This window comes from Rattus rattus, chromosome 5 (assembly GCF_011064425.1).
Source record: "Rattus rattus isolate New Zealand chromosome 5, Rrattus_CSIRO_v1, whole genome shotgun sequence".
Lineage (NCBI taxonomy): Eukaryota > Metazoa > Chordata > Mammalia > Rodentia > Muridae > Rattus > Rattus rattus.
In genome coordinates, this window is record NC_046158.1 from 137,090,580 (window position 1) to 137,107,453 (window position 16,874).

At 46.8% G+C, this 16,874-nt stretch overlaps 1 protein-coding gene and 1 pseudogene across 1 annotated transcript in view; one reads left to right on the forward strand and one right to left on the reverse strand.

Annotated features, from left to right (window-relative positions):
- Ctnnbl1 (catenin beta like 1) overlaps positions 1 to 16,874 on the forward strand; it is a 157,366-nt gene that overhangs the window by 12,175 nt on the left and 128,317 nt on the right. The gene's annotated exons all lie outside the window — the stretch shown is intronic.
- On the reverse strand, positions 9,878 to 10,266 carry LOC116902231 (annotated as a pseudogene).

Sequence of the window (16,874 nt, forward strand, 5' to 3'; positions counted from 1 at the left end):
GGCGAGAAACGACGTTACTATTGATCAGTTGGGGGTGGCTGCGAAGGAAGCCCATAATGAGGTTTAGAAGCTGGGGCAGGTTGCATTGAACTGTGCCTACTCCCGCTTGCCTGCTGTCTGTGGAGAGTGCACTGCCGGCCTTCACTAACAGATTTTCTAGGTTTCAGAGGCCTGTTGAGGTGGGAGTGCTGAGTGAGGAGGAACCCAGAGGTTCTCATTGCACCCACCCGCCTTCTCTTACCCACGGGGAGGCTGGAGCCCAGGCAGGAAAGAACCTTGCCTAAGGACCCAGCTGCTGGCTGATGGAGTTCAGAGCAGAATTCGCCCACGATCAGGACGTTCTCTTACATCATTTGGAAGCAGATCTTCCCAAACGTACACGAGCACACGCATCCTCACCTTTTCCATCAGGGCCGTCATGAGAGCACATGTTAACTGTGCAGAGCTTTGACCACTGCCGGGCCCACCCTCCCCGGCTGCCGGGCCCACCTCCCCTGGCTGTGCACTCTTCCTGGTCTGCTGCAACTGCTGCAGGACTGACGTCTGTGTAACCTTTTGCTGAGACCCTTTGCTTCCTTCTTTTAATGGTGTCACAGAAAATGGGTTGTTGGATAAAATTTACTCTTGATGGAACTCCTCTACAAGACACTGAGGTCTGTAAGATTACAGAAGTCATTCACGAATGGTCTCTGTTTCTTTAGGGTATTCTTCTTTGGCCTGCCACTGACATCTTGAGCACTAGAGAATGTCTCATTAACAGGGCTTCCTCTGGACATATGTCCTTTTTTAGAACTGCAGCTGTTGTGGTTATCTTTTCTTTATTTTTTATGTGTGTACGTTTATGTCTGTGTACCACATGCGTGCCTGGTGTCTCTGGAGGTCAGAGGATTCCTTAGAACTGAAGTTATGGACAGTCTGGAGCTGCCATGAGACCCTGGTGACTGAACTTAGGTTCTCGCAGGAGCACGCAGTGCCCTTGACCTCTGAGCCATTGCTCCAGCCCCGGTTGCCTCTTAGCTAGTGTTCACATCCAGTTTCACACACCCAGAATCCCATGAAACCTGGATCCCAGCAGACGTCAAAGACTCAGGATGCCTATTCCTGGCCCGTTGGTGCCTTTCTTGTCCTCGCCGCTCTCTGGCAGGCTCTCTTTCCACGGTTCTTTGCACTCCTGTGTACATCATGGTGTCTTTTTGTAAATTGGTCTGCATGCGTGCTGTCTGGATCCCAGCATCAAGAACATGAGAATGGACCTGGACCACCTCAGGTGATGTGTCTTCTCCCTGGACCTTTAAGATCTGGGTTTTGGCCACAGCCCATTGGTGGTCATATGTCCAGCCTACCTGAACCTTCTGTAAGAGGATGGTTTGGGTAAACCCCACTCAGGAAGCCCTCTGGTCTTCCAGTTCTAGGGCAGTCTGCAAGTTCTCCATCCTGACTCTGTTTCCCTTTGTTATTGTTTCCTAGTCATAGACTAGGGCTTGGCAAAGAGAGGGGACATTGTTTACTCTTGTTTCCAGGGCACCTGGCATATGCTCAGAGTCAGGCTGTGAGCCAACCCAGATTTTCAGGGGTTAGTAAATTTTATGTGGATTAGTGGTCCATATTGAACCTTTTGTTCCTTAATCGTTCTACAGACTCATTAAATGCCAACTACATGTAAAGTATTACACTAGACTTTGGTCAAAGCCCCTGTCTGTATGGGGCTTATATCCAGGGAGGCGAGACAGACAGTAAGCCTGAAGAACAAGTAGATAAGAATATGCAAGCAGAACAAGTGAATAAGAAGATGGCTCAGATGTGTTGCAAAGAGAAAACATGGCAAATAGAACTGTAGCAGTGACTGGTATTTACCTGAGAAAGTTCTAGAGGGCCTCTTGAAGGGATGGTATTTGAGTTGAGAATGAAGTGATGGGAAAGCCAGCCATATGAAGGACTGTGTGAGCAGCAGTGCAGGCTGGGAACAACCAGCACAGGCCCCAAGGTCAGCCCAGAGGAGGGAGGACCCAGCTCTGCCCTTTCTCTTCGGTGTAGTGGAAGTCATTAGGGCTCTTAAGCTGTGGAGTGACACAGTCTGGCTCAGACAAGAGGCTGTGGAGGGGCAATCTGGCCGGCATGGCTGCTGAAAGGGTGCAGAGTCCACCTTTGTGCTGTACGGCCACAGCTGACGCCATGCTCTCCCTTGGATAATTGCTTTCCCGCCTCTGTTGTTCCCGGCACATTTCATCTGTGTTGTGGACTAATCAAGAGGCAGCTCTCTGCTAGTGCCAGCGTTGGCACCGAGTGTGGGCAGAGTGCCCTTCATTGAGTACCCTGGCCTGAGAGAGTGAAGAAAGCATCCCTGGCAGGCCTCGGGGCCGCACAGCTGACCCGCAGCACCTGCGCTTTGCGGGAGGCTTTGGAACTGTGAACGCTGTACTTCTGCAGAACAGCTGCAGAGGGCCGGAGCTGCTGATTAAATGTCGCTGCTGATCTGCCCGGACCTGCCGCCATCCCCTCCAAGCCTGCTCTCACACGGCAGTGGGTAATTAGGGGCACGGCCATTCCTAGGACTCCCAGCGCATCTTTTGCAGCTGGCTTGGGGTGGCAGGGCTGGGGGCGGAGCGGCTTTTCAGTTCCTGCCAGCTGTGTAAGAGGCTGCACGCAGTGTCCACATGCGGCTACTACTTGTCTTCACATTTAAAGAAGGCCTGTCCCTAATGAAAGGGAGTGAGTGCCTGCCTCTGCTGCCTCCAGCACTCCCCTATGGGAATTCTGCCATTAGACTTGTCAGAGTTGCTTGGCAGGGACTCTACCCCCGAGTTAGCACAGAGATCTGAATAGGCAGAGATAACACAAATCAGCCAGGGGATAAGCTATCTGCAGAGGCACAGGTCTGTCTGACCAGAGGTGCCATGGCTGGGCACCACCCCGATTCTCCATGCTTCTGGGTCCTGATGAGAGAAGTGACAAGAATTGCTCCAGCAGCACCTGAGGCGGGCAGTTGTGCAAGGCCCCGAGCTTGAGATGGCCTTGGGCCATCTTGCCTGCTGAGTGAAGCATGGGATGGGGCCTTGCCAGCCTCTGACTGGGCACCTCTGCCTCACCAGCATAAGGAACTGGAGAGCCGCAATTCATGCTTCACCTGCACCTTTCTTCCGTTAGGTTCTTTCCTTCCTCTCAGATCTGGCAAGGACACAGAAGGCTCAGAGGAGAAGGAGAGATGGCATCTGCCTCTGGCTGACATGACTTGTGCCATGGTCGCGTGGGGATTCCATAATGAAGACTGCAAAGCACTTTCCATCCTCTTGGAGCCTGCCCCGTAATTAGAAGATTAAACATTTTGTTTAAATTAGTAATTTTCCCCTCCCTCCTCTGACGGCTGCAGACCGTCCTCCCCACAGTGTGGAGACTGGTTAGTGGCTGATACTGGGCTTTGTGTCGTAGCTGTGATTGTCAGCAGAAGGTTGAGGAAGTCTTATTTTAATTAAAAAAGCAATTTTTACTCTTGCTTCACTTTGTGTGGAGCAGAGGCCGTTTTGCCCACGTGAACTCCGTGATGGCTGAGCACGGTGAATGTGACTTTTCTCAGGAGCTAGACACTGAGCCTGGCAGGGTGACATGGCTGAGGGATGTGCAGCTGGGCCTGAGGGCTCCCCTCTGCAGCAGTGGCAGCTTGCCCTCCGGTTGGCAGATTGCCTTTGTGTTTATGGAAAAAGAGGGTCACAGGGACGATGCTTCTAAACAGCTGCAGATGACAATGAGCTCAAAGGGGAGCAGTGGATGTCACCCACCCACAAACAAAAAGGCCTGTGACTTCCATGTTGAAGCACACTGCGGAGCCAGGCTCCAGGCTGTGTGTTGTGCATGTGCCGTAGGAGGGAGGGAAGGTCCCAGAGCTTCTGCCAGAGACACCTCGGGAGAATAAGGTTAAATCCTCTTCCTAGAAGAAGTCTCTGTGAATAAAGGCAGCTTAAAGTGAAAAGAGCAGAGACTTATGGAGAATGGGGAGGCATAGTACCATCGCTTGGCCTTGTAGTTTCTGTCACAGGTACCATTTTTGTATAGGAAGTCTGGTTACGTATAAATGCCCTTCTCATTGCCTTGAGGTCCTCAAGGGCTGTGGCCAGAGGAGAGCTTGTCACAGGGGAACTGCTCAGTAAACTCCCTTGACTAAAGAAGGATGGGGTGAGGGGTGGGTGGGTGCATAAAGCAGCCACCCATGATTAGTGAATGAATTGGGGTGTTCTTTACCATCTCTCCTGTTGCCTTTTACATCCGTGGCCATACCTGGTTTTTATGTGGGTGCTGACTGTTTAAACTCTTTACTCATTGAGTCATCTCCCCAGCCTTTGTTTTTGTTCTTAAACGTTCACTTTTTTATATGGTGCTGGGGACTGAAGCCAGGGCCTCACATGTGCTAGGTAGGCCCTTCATTGTGGCGCTAACCCTCAGCCCCTTGCTGCTGCTGCTGCTTTCTTGATGAGGTAGATTAAGCTGTGTTTGTGACTGATCTTGGTCTTACTCTTAGGAAACTTGCCTTAACTCATAGCAGATGGTCTTCACACAGGCTCAATTCTGTTCCTCTGGTAACCCGAGAGTTGATTGGCATTTCTGTTAAAGACTAGGGCTGCCTCTGACCCTAAAGCAAGAGATCGATTGATTCATTTATTTGCCAGAGATTTACTGTAAGTCCACTGTGGGCCATAATTGCTGTTTTTCTCTGCACCCAGCCTTATAGGCAAGAAATGAGCCTGCACAAAGCAATGAGATTGGTTTTTATTTTGTGTTGGTTGGCTCGAGAATATCCATTTCCTATATATGAAATATATATGTGCACATGTGTATACATACACGTATATATCATATAGAGATTATGTGTTTTTAATATTTGTTGTGGACTTTTTCTGGATTTGGCTTTTCCACATATTATTTCACAACAGTAGGGGGGCTTTTTTCTCCAAGATTTGTCCAAGGTCACACACTAGTGACACCAAAGGCAGGTAGTGTGGCCACCAAAGTGTCCTTCTTTCTCCCTATTCGTGGACTGGTTTCACATCGGTTTCTTGGGTGTTTTGTGTTTCATACAGGCCTAGAATGTGCACACATGTCTGCATTGCTGCTGTCAGCTCATTGTAAGTGTAAGGGACCCCAGGAGCAGATGTGCAGTAAGCAGAAAGCAGGTGAGGCAGGCTGCGTCTGTCATGACTGCAGTTTTCACCACCATTTTCCAGCTCTGTGATTTTGGGCAGTTTGCTGAGGTGTCTCTTGCATCCCCACTTGCTCCATTTGGTACTAGGAGTATTAACTCCCTAGAAGGAGTGCTCGGGGCTGGGAAGAAAGTGGCCCACTTATGACCTGGAGCAGGCCTGCAGACCAAGGTGACTGTGCCGTTTGGTCACTTGGTAGAAAGCTGTAGGAAGAATTTTCTGGGTTCTTCAGATCCCACAATTCTAGGATCTTCATGACTCTTTTGTGAAATTTAAGGTCCAGCAAGGCTCATGGCGTAGCTTTGTTTTAAGAGGTGGATGGCTTCTGTCTTTTAGGCTATTTGAGGCAGCATGCCTCTCTCTGGTGGTGTGATGTTTATGGGAATCCTGGAATTTCTGAGTAATTTCAGTCTGAGACAAGTGAGTAGAATTGATGTCAGGTTGCCTTAACACAGGTGTTATAAACAAGATTAAGAGGTTGTTGAAAAGATATCAGCAGAGCTCTGGGGCTGGCTTTCTGAAGTCATTCTAAAGTGACAGCTAATGGGTAGTTTGCCTGATGGCTCTCCCTGAGCTGGCTGTAACTGACTGGAGATTCACCCACAGAGGAGCCCTGCTTATGAACACTCGCTGTTCTTTATCATGACGTCAGGCCCCGAAACAGAGAGGCTGCCTTTGCACCATGCATGTTGCTTTCAGATAGTTGAGATCATTTTCCCCTTTTTTGTTGCTCTGTTCTGTATCTTTTGAGTCAGTTAGTTTTAAACTTGATGCCCAGAACCTGCTAAGATGGTTCAAACAGTTGTTTCAGTTCACTGTGTGTATTTGGAAGACGGGTACCCGTTCCATAGCTGCAGTGGACTTCTGTCTGTGAGGAATGTGTTGTTCCTATCTTATCTACCAGGTGCTCCTGCCAGCAAGCTGAGGACCTTCAAATGTCCAAGATGTTGGTAGTTGCTTGTCTTAGGTCACTTTGAAATCTGTTTTATAACCTCCCTGGGGGAGTGTGGTGGTGGTGGGGGACAATGCTGACTGAATTTGCAGGTAGCTACAGCCATGGGCCCCTTGCCTCTTTCTTCACATGGCCAGCTGGCCAGCATGCTTTCCTTTCCTGGAGAAGTGTGTTTGGACATTGGATGTTGTCTTGGACCACTCCTTCACCAGCATTCTCTTCTATGGGAGTGGAGGTACTTTGTTAACTTTTGTAGATTGTTGGCTATCTATAAAGCAGTAAAACCTTTGAGTTAAGGAGACTAGAGTGCGTCTTAGATCACAGCATCATTATGCAAGATGGGCTCATCAACAGGCAGGTATCCAGGCCGTCGCAGCCATATGTCATTCAAACTGTGAGGTAGCCCAATGGCAGGTGCTGCAGAGCCCGGGCAGTCGTGTTGGGCATCAGACCCTGCCCTCCTTCTGCAGCATCACATGGGCGCTTGTTTTCACGAGATCTGTGGGTACACGTCCACTCCATGTCCATGTCCCAGGGAAATGGGCTGCTCCTTTGTGAACAGTTATGTGACTGAGATCTTAGAGATCAAAATGACAGGAGATTCAAGCAATCAACAAGGAAGTGCTGACAGATTAATAATTAGTTCTCACTGGCAATTCAGTCTGGGTCTTCATCCTCCCTTCTCATCTCCAAGCGTTCTTACTGTCTGTCCTGGAAGTATGTAGGTCTTCGCTGCAACAGCCCCTTCTGTTTGAAGGAAGAATACAGTTCTGAGTAACTTCAAGACTTCTTCGCTCTACTTTTGTTACTGAATCATCGATTGCTAGAGGCAGGTCTGGTGGCTGGAGACTTCTGTCAGTACAATTGCCTGTGACAGATGTGCCATCTATAACAATTAGAACCAAATGTGGGCCCACTGGTGCCAAATGCATGTGCCCCCAACCCCTCATCATCGTAAAGCACTGTGTAACCTTAAAAAGTGAGTTTGTTGTATCTGAGCTATGCTTGAAAATAGTTAGTGGTTTCATGAGGCAAGGTCTTATGTGTAGCCCAGGCTGGCCTCAGACTTGTGATCTTCCTGCCTTCACAGTTCACAAGTGCTGAACTTCAGCTGTGCTGCCACGTGTGTCTCATTAATAATCAGTAGTTTTCTCATGTCAATTTGTTATTTTTAATGTTTAAAACTTCAGAGTGGTCTGCTGTTCAGGGAGGTAACTGAGGCTCCAGCATGAGTTCCTCTCCAAGAGATCTCGGGGAAGAGAGTTTTAAAGTTATGCCCCACAGAGACTGATGTCACTCTGGGAACCTGAATTTCCATAGGCAGCGTTCCCCTGGTTAATGGGTGGCAGAAAAGCAACAGAAGGGGCTTTAAGTTTGCTAAAATATGATGGCATTGGGCAGAAATGATGAGCGGGTAGCGTTACGAGGGTCACCTCTGGGGTGAGGACACAGAGGCCCTCTGGAGGCTCTACTGCTCAGAGGGGGCTTCAGGCTCCAGTTCGCTTTCTGCTGAATTTACTCATCTGTAAGCGATAGGGTGAGGCTGATTGTCTGAGTCTGTGTCTCTGTGCTTACCCCTGGATATCACTTACTAAGTGGTGAACGTACCAAGCTTTGAACACAGCAAACCCAGGGAGGCACCGTGTGATTAGACACAGGAGCATAGAAAGATGGAGGTTCTCTGCAATCAGGGATCATTGAGAAGTTGCCTGTCTGTGTTTCCTTTGTGTTTCAGCACTTATTTTCCTAGCATGGGGCTGTGTAGCATGTAAGTCCTGGGGCTGTGTAGCATGTAAGTCCTGGGGCTGTATAGCATGTAAGTCCTGGGGCTGTGTAGCATGTAAGTCCTGGGAGTCTGCTGAAGCAGATGTTGAGTGTGTCTGTGCGTGTCTTTTCTTTGTCTGACCATCATGTTCATGACGACATATGTACTTACCACTTACTTACTTATCAAATAAAATTGTCTTTTAAATGCAACTACCCTAAAGACGTTAGAAAATAAATCTAAACCAAAATAAAACATGATCGATAAAGGTATTCTGATTCTATTCTGTGATCATGGCTGGTATTTATCCCACTTCTGAAATTTCATCGGCAGGATGGATAAAACATCTTTCTTTAACTTAAAAGAGTTGTGGCAAAATTATCATTTTGAAGAGCAGCCAGAGAGAAAGATAGGTTTTATTTAAGTTGAGTAAGGCTCAGATACTGAATACCAGAATCTCAGAATGTAGAGGGCCTGCTGGCATGGGTGGGGTAGGGGACAGGGCTTTGACAAAGCATGGTCTCAGACTCCTTGGACACTGTGCTTGGGTGCCTTATCTGTTCGTCTTCACCTCAGCAGCACGTGTGTGCTGAAGCCAAAGCTTGTCTTAGTGGTTGGGCAGCATGGATCAGGAACCTCTGAGCACTGTTGGGTGCTAAGTAGGACTTGGAGGACTTTCCCAGGACATGTTTGTGCTGGGGCTCCAGGCGGAGTGGAGGCTCTCTGTCCAGAGGAAGGTGACCGCTATGCTTGGCTCTGCTATTGCAGACCCACCTAGCTGTGCTGCTCACACACCTGTCTCCCTGTGTGCTCTTGAGTATGTTACTGAAAGATCTTGTTAAATCCCTGATCTTATTCAGCAGTCACAGTACCAAAGGACCACAGCGAGTGCCAGCCCCCCATCCCCAACACACACACACAGCCCCAGCCTTTGGTGGTCTTCCTCCCTTTCCCTAAGTTGCATGTATAGCTATGCCATTTTTGTCAAATTCAGTTCAGATCTTTCTAAAAATAAATATCACAAGTTCCAGGTTTCCCTCATTTCCTTTCCCAGTTTCATTTCATGCTGCAGCCCTCCTTAATGACATCCCCTTGCCCTGCCCAGCAGGCTCTTGGGAACTTGTTTTATTCCCACGTACTTTTATGCTACCATTACCACATTAACCGTGGAACCGTTTTCTTATTGTATGTGTGCTCCAGTGAGCATTGTGTAGCCATCTCTGTGGATGTGAGAATTTCCACATCCTGGTGTGTGTGTGTGTGTGTGTGTGTGTGTGTGTGTGTGTGTGCGCGCACGCGCTGGGATGGTTGCAGAGTACATGTGTCTTCAGTGTTCTTTAGCATCCCCTCATGATAACCCACAAACATGTCAGCGGCTGTTCCCCCACATCTTCAGTCAGCCCTTACACTGCTAGATTTTGTTTCTCATTTTTGTCAACCTGATGTTAAGAGTTTTAAGGTATGCTTCCCTAATCTCATGAAGTTGGAGCACTTTTCAAGTATCTTTTGTTTTGCGATTGTCTGCTTATATTGTCTTATTTTTTTATTTTTTTTTTAGCAAATATTTAAACCATTTATTGCCATTAAGTTACAGATCTGAATTACATATGGAAAACACCGAAACTTGTTAGCACTAGAAGTTATGTGTAGACGTGTGACCAACTGAGGGTTATACTATAGTCATTAAAGTCAAGAATTTTGAGGACTTAGTGCTTGTAGCTATAAAGTTTTGTTCCCTTAGATTTTTATTACACAAATCCCAATAGATAATATACATATTACTATAGATTGCTATACATAAAACCATCATTCAAAATTATTAAATTAGCTGCATATTTTGAACTAGTCTTGATGAAGACAAATAAAGTTTAGCATTGAGAAGGCAGCAGAGTTGGTTTAGGGACCCTCGGCTATTCAATAATGTTGGCATGGTCATTTATAAAGATAGTGTTCCGTGTTTTCTCTTCAGCATGACTATTCATGCTGACATGATCTGTGGCCACAACAGTGGCTGGAGCACTGTCCCTTTCAAGAGCTGGTCCTTGCACTGCTTTGCAGATGGCCGCTTACTCATCTTGTAGTTGGTAAGTCGTCCTCCCTGAATGAGCCGAGCTACTTCGTTTGTCACATGGCACGCAAACAGAAGCCAGTTTCGAGGTTGTACCCTGTAGGCAAATCTCATGAATGTCAGAGAATAACAACAGAGGGCGAAAGTCATCCGCCCACTGATAATCTCTGGAGATTTCATGTCATTGATAGCAGCAATGGGGAGACCCCAGTTGGCAACTGGGCCCTGGAAGTGCATACTTGTGAGATAGTCCCGGAAGTCCTTGCTCTTTATGCACCAATGCTCCAGCCATGGCCGTGCCGTTGACAGTGAAGCGGCTTCCTAGACAGATGACACCAGGGTGGACCCAGGCGGCTGAGACCCTCTGCCATATTGTCTTATTTTATGTAGTCATCTTATCCTTATCTTCCTAAAGGCTGCTTGGAGATTGTAGAACAAAGCCAGAGTATTTCAGTAACGTAGCATTAATATGTCACATGACTCACCCGAGGCCACGTGACTCAAGAACGCTCCACTACAACCCAGCTTGCTGACCATCAGCCCTCTGCTGTTGGTACAGTACTGCTAGGGCTTGTAGATAGCGCTGTTCTGTTGTTACTGTTGCTGTCGAATATTTCCTGCAGCTCCTAATAGAGTGATGCTGAACTTCTATTAGCTCAGTAAATACTGTGGAGTGAATGAATGAGCGATGACGGTTCTGGTGTAGCTGACAAAACATATTCATAATCAGCGTGCTGAAATGGAGGTGTTTTACCTTGCAATGGCTTTACAAGGGTCTGCCTGTGTTAGTGTTGATAAAGACACCAAATCAGTATTCAGCTTTCTGATGTAGCCGCAGAATTAATCAGAGAAGATGTCAAAGTAAATCATGGACATTAAAGTGTACTTTGTGTTTCTAGGAAGAAAACTACACTGCCTTTGGAGGGAAGATGAATATATATTCAGGTTTTAACAAGAAATAAAAGTTTTTTGGGGGGAGGAAAAATTAGATTAAGTACAGTCTTCATGACTTGTGATCTGAATCATAAATCACATGGCCTTACCTGCCAGCAAATCAGATTGCAGATCATAAGGGGGCTGTTGGTAACTCTGCTTTTTGGCCTTTTTTATTGAAGACTTTTAAATTTTAAAGTTGGCATACAATATAATGGGTTTCATTATAGTACTTCATACATACATGTCATTATACTGTGATACCTGTCCCCTTCCCTGGTGGCTCTCTTGCTTATTGCTTGGCTTCCTGCAGACAGTCCCTTTTGCTTTCATGTCACAAGGATTCTGTTACCTCCCCTTGTTTTCTCCTTCCTCTGTTAAGATCTCTTCCTCTCTTCTCATAGTCCCTGTCTACTCCCCCCTCCTCTTTCTCTCTCTTAAATCTAGACTGCATAGGAGAGAAATGGGGGGTCGTCTTTCTGAAGCTGACTAATTATGTTAACATAATGATCTCCAATTGCATCCATTGTAGCAAAGGACATAGTTCCATTTTTCTTATGGCTGAATAAAGAAAACTACACTGTGCACATGTGCACATGTGTAACATTTCCTTTATGCATTTGTATGTCGCGTATGTATGTGTGCATGTAGATTGCTTCCATTTTCTGGCTGTTGAGAACAGAGCAGCAGGAAGCGTGGGCCCGAAGTACCTCTGTGGTAGGAGATGGGGGCTTGGGGTGAGTGCCCAGGAGCGGGAGAGCTGGGTCACATGGTAGTTGTAGCTTTAGGTTTTTCTGAATGCATTTCCACACGAATCTCCGAGATGGCTATCACAGTTTACATTTCCACCAGCAGCGAGTAAGGGTCTTATTTCCCTCCCTATGTTGTTGTTGGCTGCTGTGATTGCCGTTTGTGTGTGATCGCCATTGTGGCTCGGGTGGGAGGGGATCTCAGAGCAGGCCAACTTCCATTGTTCCTGGTGACTAAGGACGTTGAATACCTTTCCAAGTATTTTGTTGGCCTTTTGTAGTTGTTCTTTTGAGAACTGGCTGTTGGGATCATTGGCCTTTTCATTGATTGGATAGTTTTTTGGTGTATAATTTTTGTAGTTGATTCTATAGTAATCTCCTGTATAATATATAGTTAGCAAACATTTTTCTCCAGACTGTGAGCTTTCTCTTAGTGTGGCGTTTGTTTTCTTTGCCGTGTAGAAGCAGCTTTGTCATTTCCTGTCATCTCAAAGGTTCTGCAAGTTGTTTTTTAATTTTCCTTTGATGCTAGGAATTGTGTGTGTGTGTGTGTGTGTGTGTGTGTGTGTGTGTGTGTGTAGAGACTGGAACCAGAGTCAGATGTGTTTCTACTTTCCTTCTGAGACAGTCTGCCACGGAACCTTGAACTCACCCACTCAGTTTTGACGGATGGCCAGTAAGCTGCAGGAATCCTTTGTCTGCCTCCCAGCACTGGGGTCAGGTGCACACCGCCTTTCCCTTTTCTTAGATGGGTGCCGGGGATCTGAGTTCAGGTCCTCATGCTTGTGTGGCAGCCGCTGACTCAGCCATTCTCCAGCCCCACCTCAAGGAACTCCTTTCTTTCCTCATTTCTTCATGACCTACAGTTACCTGGAACTCACTCTGTAGCCCAGGCTGGCCTTGAACTCAGAGATCCACCTGCCTCTGCCTCCTGAGTGCTGGGATTAAAGGCATGAGCCATCACCCCCTCACTACCACCCTCTCGTGTCCTTTCTATAGTTAGTGCTTTTTATGATTTTTAGACTTATTCCATTATGATCTAATAGAATATAAACGTGGTCTCTGCGTTTGTCAGGCTTGGTTGAGGCCTCGGATGCAGTCATTTCCGGGCGTGTTCCACGTGCTGCTCGGAGGACTGCACTTCCCAGTCCTCTTGCACAGAGTGCTCTGTTGTGCATTTGGTTTGCACCGCCATTGTAGTTTAGTTCTGATGTTTCCTCCTTGCTTGTAGTCTCAGTGACTTACCTGAGGACGAGAGTGGGGCAGCGAGATGGCTCAGCAGCTAGAGGTACTTGGCAGCCAAGATGTTTGTAATTTCTGGGAGTTTGTTTGCTTTTCTGGTTGGTATTGAGCCATTGTTTGCTCTCTCTTTCTCCCCATTAGTATTAGGAGGTTGGTTGTTTACTGGGATGTGTGTGTTTCTTCCTGCCGGGTCTGGTCATTTATTCTAATGAAATTTGCCCTTCCCAGTGCCCTTGTGATTCAGACTGTCTTCCTCTGTGATTAGTATTCTGTTAGGTCATTTCTTCAGTGCTGACTTGGTTGGTGAGCTGTCTTCATTGTGGTTCTCTTGAATTCTCCTCATTTTACCGTCACTTTAGAAAGAGGTTTGCTGCATGTAGCATCTTCCTTGGTAACTATTGACCTCCAGAACTTGGAATGTATTGTTCATGCTTTCCTGGTTTTGGGAGTTGTTGATGAGAGATCTGAAGTATTCTGATGTGTTTTCCTTTGTAGGTAAGTTGGAGTTTTTCCCTTATCATTTCAATGTTTCTTTGTGTTATATTTCGATGTCTTGCTTAGGGTATGTCATAGAGAGGTTTTTCTCTGGTTGTTTCTGTTTGGGGTTCTAAATGCCTCTCTTGGATGTTTTTTTTTCCTCAAGATTTGGGAAAATTTTACCTGCTTATTTATTGTTAATTTGTTCTTTATCTGCTGTGTGTTTGGTTCATTAGAGGTCTTTATTTTTAACATTTCTGGATTTTTCTACCTCAAGATTTCAGTTTTATTACAGAATTTTTCCTTCCAGGTTGCTGACTTTTTAAACCATATTACTTATCTTTTCATTCACTTTGCTCACTTTTTCCTGAATGTCATCAACTTTCTTCATCAAGACTGGGATCGAGTCTGTCTGTCTGTTTGGTTGTATCCTCTTTGGTTATTTATTTATTTATTTATTTTTAGTAAATTAAACCTTGTGAAATTACCAGCACCATGCCTATTTTAGGGCCTTTGAATTCAATAATTGAAGAGTTACCATATGGATGGGTCATATTGCCTTGCTTCTGTGTGCGTGTGCATGTGTGTATACACGTGTGTGTTTGTGTGTGTGTGTGTGTGTGTGTGTGTGTGTGTGTGTATACACGTGTGTGTGTTTTTCCATGGTGCTGATTTGATTTCTGTTGGTTTGGATATCTCTTCTGGTTTTATTTGGGACGTTTTATTGAGAGGCTTACATTTGAGGGCTCAATCCTGAGCGCCACCCAGAAGGGAGAAGACAGACGGTTAAAGCAACAACATAATCACACCGTGCGAGGTATGAAGTAAAGTCTGCTAGTATGCCACCAGTGACCATAAGTAAGAAAGTGAGAAACATGGACCATGGCATGAAATTTAAAATAACTGTGGGTAAATGTGGAAGTGGATGAGATGGAGCAGACAGGGATGGGGAATGGCTGAATAAATGAAAAGGAAAAAGAAGAGGGCTGAAGGAGAACGGTTGGAAAGGGAAGAGTGAGAAATTAGAAAAGGGGTTTGGAGCAATGGCTTAGTGCTCAAGAGCACAGGCTGTTCTTGCAGAGACCTCAGTTTGGTTTCTAGCACCGCAGGATGGCTTGCAACCATCTACAACTCTGGTTCCAGGGGATCCAATGCCCTGATTGATCCTGCTTGGGCACATGGTGCACATACATGCATAGTACATGTAGGCAATTGCCCATACATGTGAACATTAAAAAGGCAGGTTGTAAACAGATACAGAGACCCACAGCCAAACATTGGATGGCATTCAGGGACTCTTATGGAAGAGTTGAGGGAAGGGTTGAGGGTCCGAAGGGGATAGGAACCCCACAGGAAGACCATCAGAGTCAGCTAACCTGGACCCTTATGGGGCTCTCAGAGACTGAACCACTCACCAAAGCACATACACAGGCTGGACCTAAGTCCCTTACACAGATGAAGCAGATGTGCAGCTTGGTCTCCATGCAGATCCCTCAACAACTAGAGTAGGGGCTGTCCCAAAAGCCGTTGCCTGTATGTGGGTCCTGTTCCCCTAACTGGGCTGCCTTGCTGGCCTCAGTGGGAGAGGATTCACCTAGCCCTGCAGAGACTTGATGTACCAGGGTGGAGGATATGAGGGGGCGGCGGGGACCTCCACTCTCTCAGAGGAGAAGGAGAGGGGGATGGATGGACGGACTGTATGAGGGGGCATGTAAAATAAATAAATAAATAAATAAATAAATAAATAAATAAATAAATGAATAAATGAATGAATGAATGAATGAATGGGGGAAATTGACAGGTTGCAGGTAGAGATTAGAAATGATAAAAGAAAGAAATAAAAAAGAAAATTTGAAAATCAAAAATGTAAGAAATGAAATAGAAAATAAGATGGGTGTTTTTGTTTGCTTGTTTCAAAGAAAAAGAACAAATCCCAGTGTGGTGGTGAAGAGCAGTCCTTTTAGGCTCACGTGTTGGAATACTTTATTCCCAGTTGGTGGAACTGTTTGGGAGGGATCACAAGGGACAGGCTTTGAGGTTTCAGAAGTCTCAGGCCATTCCCAGTGTGTCTTTGTCTCCTGGGGGACTGAGATACTGTGGACTCTCACTTCCTGGAACCATAATCCCAATTAAACCACCTTCTTTTCTAGGTTGCCTTGGTGGTGCTGTCCTATCATGGCAGTAGAAAAGCAGCTAAGACATCCACTAAGTAAAAGTGTAGTGCGGCTACATGTGTAGGAGAAATGGTGGTTGGAGGGAGGTGTGGGAGTAAAACCTGGGTGTGGGGAAAGGAAGAGAAAAACAATTGCTCAGTAGTCAAAGGTGAACGTGTGAGGGGGATAAGAAGCATCTTAAAATATGGTGAAGTAAAATGCTGCTCTGAGAGTAACACAGGAAAGGATGGGGAGCACGGGGGAGAGGAGAGAAGGCGACCAGGCGTTGGCAGCATCTTCCTGGACACTCAGTACAAATCCTGCTGGTAACACGCATGCAGCAGTCTGTTGGGCTTTGGGTCTTCCTGGTAGCTTATTCTGGTGTTGAACCAATCCTGCCCAAATGTCTCATGTTCCTCAGAACTGTCTTCTTTCACGATGCTTCCCTTCTCTGGGTGTCTGGGGCTACTGCTGACCACACTTCTCTCGTGCCTCCTGGAGTAGCTAATGTTCTAGTATGTGTGTGTGTGTGTGTGTGTGTGTGTGTGTGTGTGTGTGTGTGTGTGTGTGGGGGTGGGGGTGTCTCCCAAGGCACTGGGGATATTGGAAGCAGCCATAGCCTTGAGATCTGCCCAAGCAGAGGCCGTCTTCATGCTTTCAAGACCTCCAAAGCATCGCTGCCGGGATGTGGCATTGTTTAGCCCGCAGGAGCTTCTGTGCTCCTCTAGGGCAGTAACTGGCAGCTCTGTGGCTCCACCTGTTGAGCTGTGTCTGGGGGCCTTAGCTGCTGAGTCCTGTTCCTGGCAACCAAGGGCAGGCTACCCTTCTCTGTGCACTCCGCGGTCTCAGCCAAGCTTTCTATGGCCTGCACTTTTGGCTTGTCAGCGTCTGGCCCTCCTGCTCTCTCTACTAACTCCCAAGGCTGTCTCTCTCGTGGAGGGCTGTGGCAAATTAATTTCAGGCTCTGAGACTTGTGGTTGTTCCTTTGTTCTCCAGCTTCCAGGGTAGTACAGTTTCAAACGGTAGGTTCCCTTTCAAGATGCCAGCCCTGCCCATGGAGTCAGTCACACAGACAAAATGGAGTTCCTTTTCACTGCCGACCTGTCTGCCAGAGGACTGTCTGTCTTACTAACCTGGAAACTATTTTGAGGTTCATGAGTTCTGTGTGTTCCTCCCAAAGGTAGTGGGTTTGTCAGTGTCTCCTCCGCAGAGCCACCAGGCTTACCTTAATGTCTTCTACTGCCCTCCCGGTCAGAAGCTGCTGTCTGGAGCTGTGTTGGGCTGGAGCTTCTTTAGTGCATTGCCCGTCCTCTTCTCCACACTTCTCAGGGATCCTCCACCCGCAC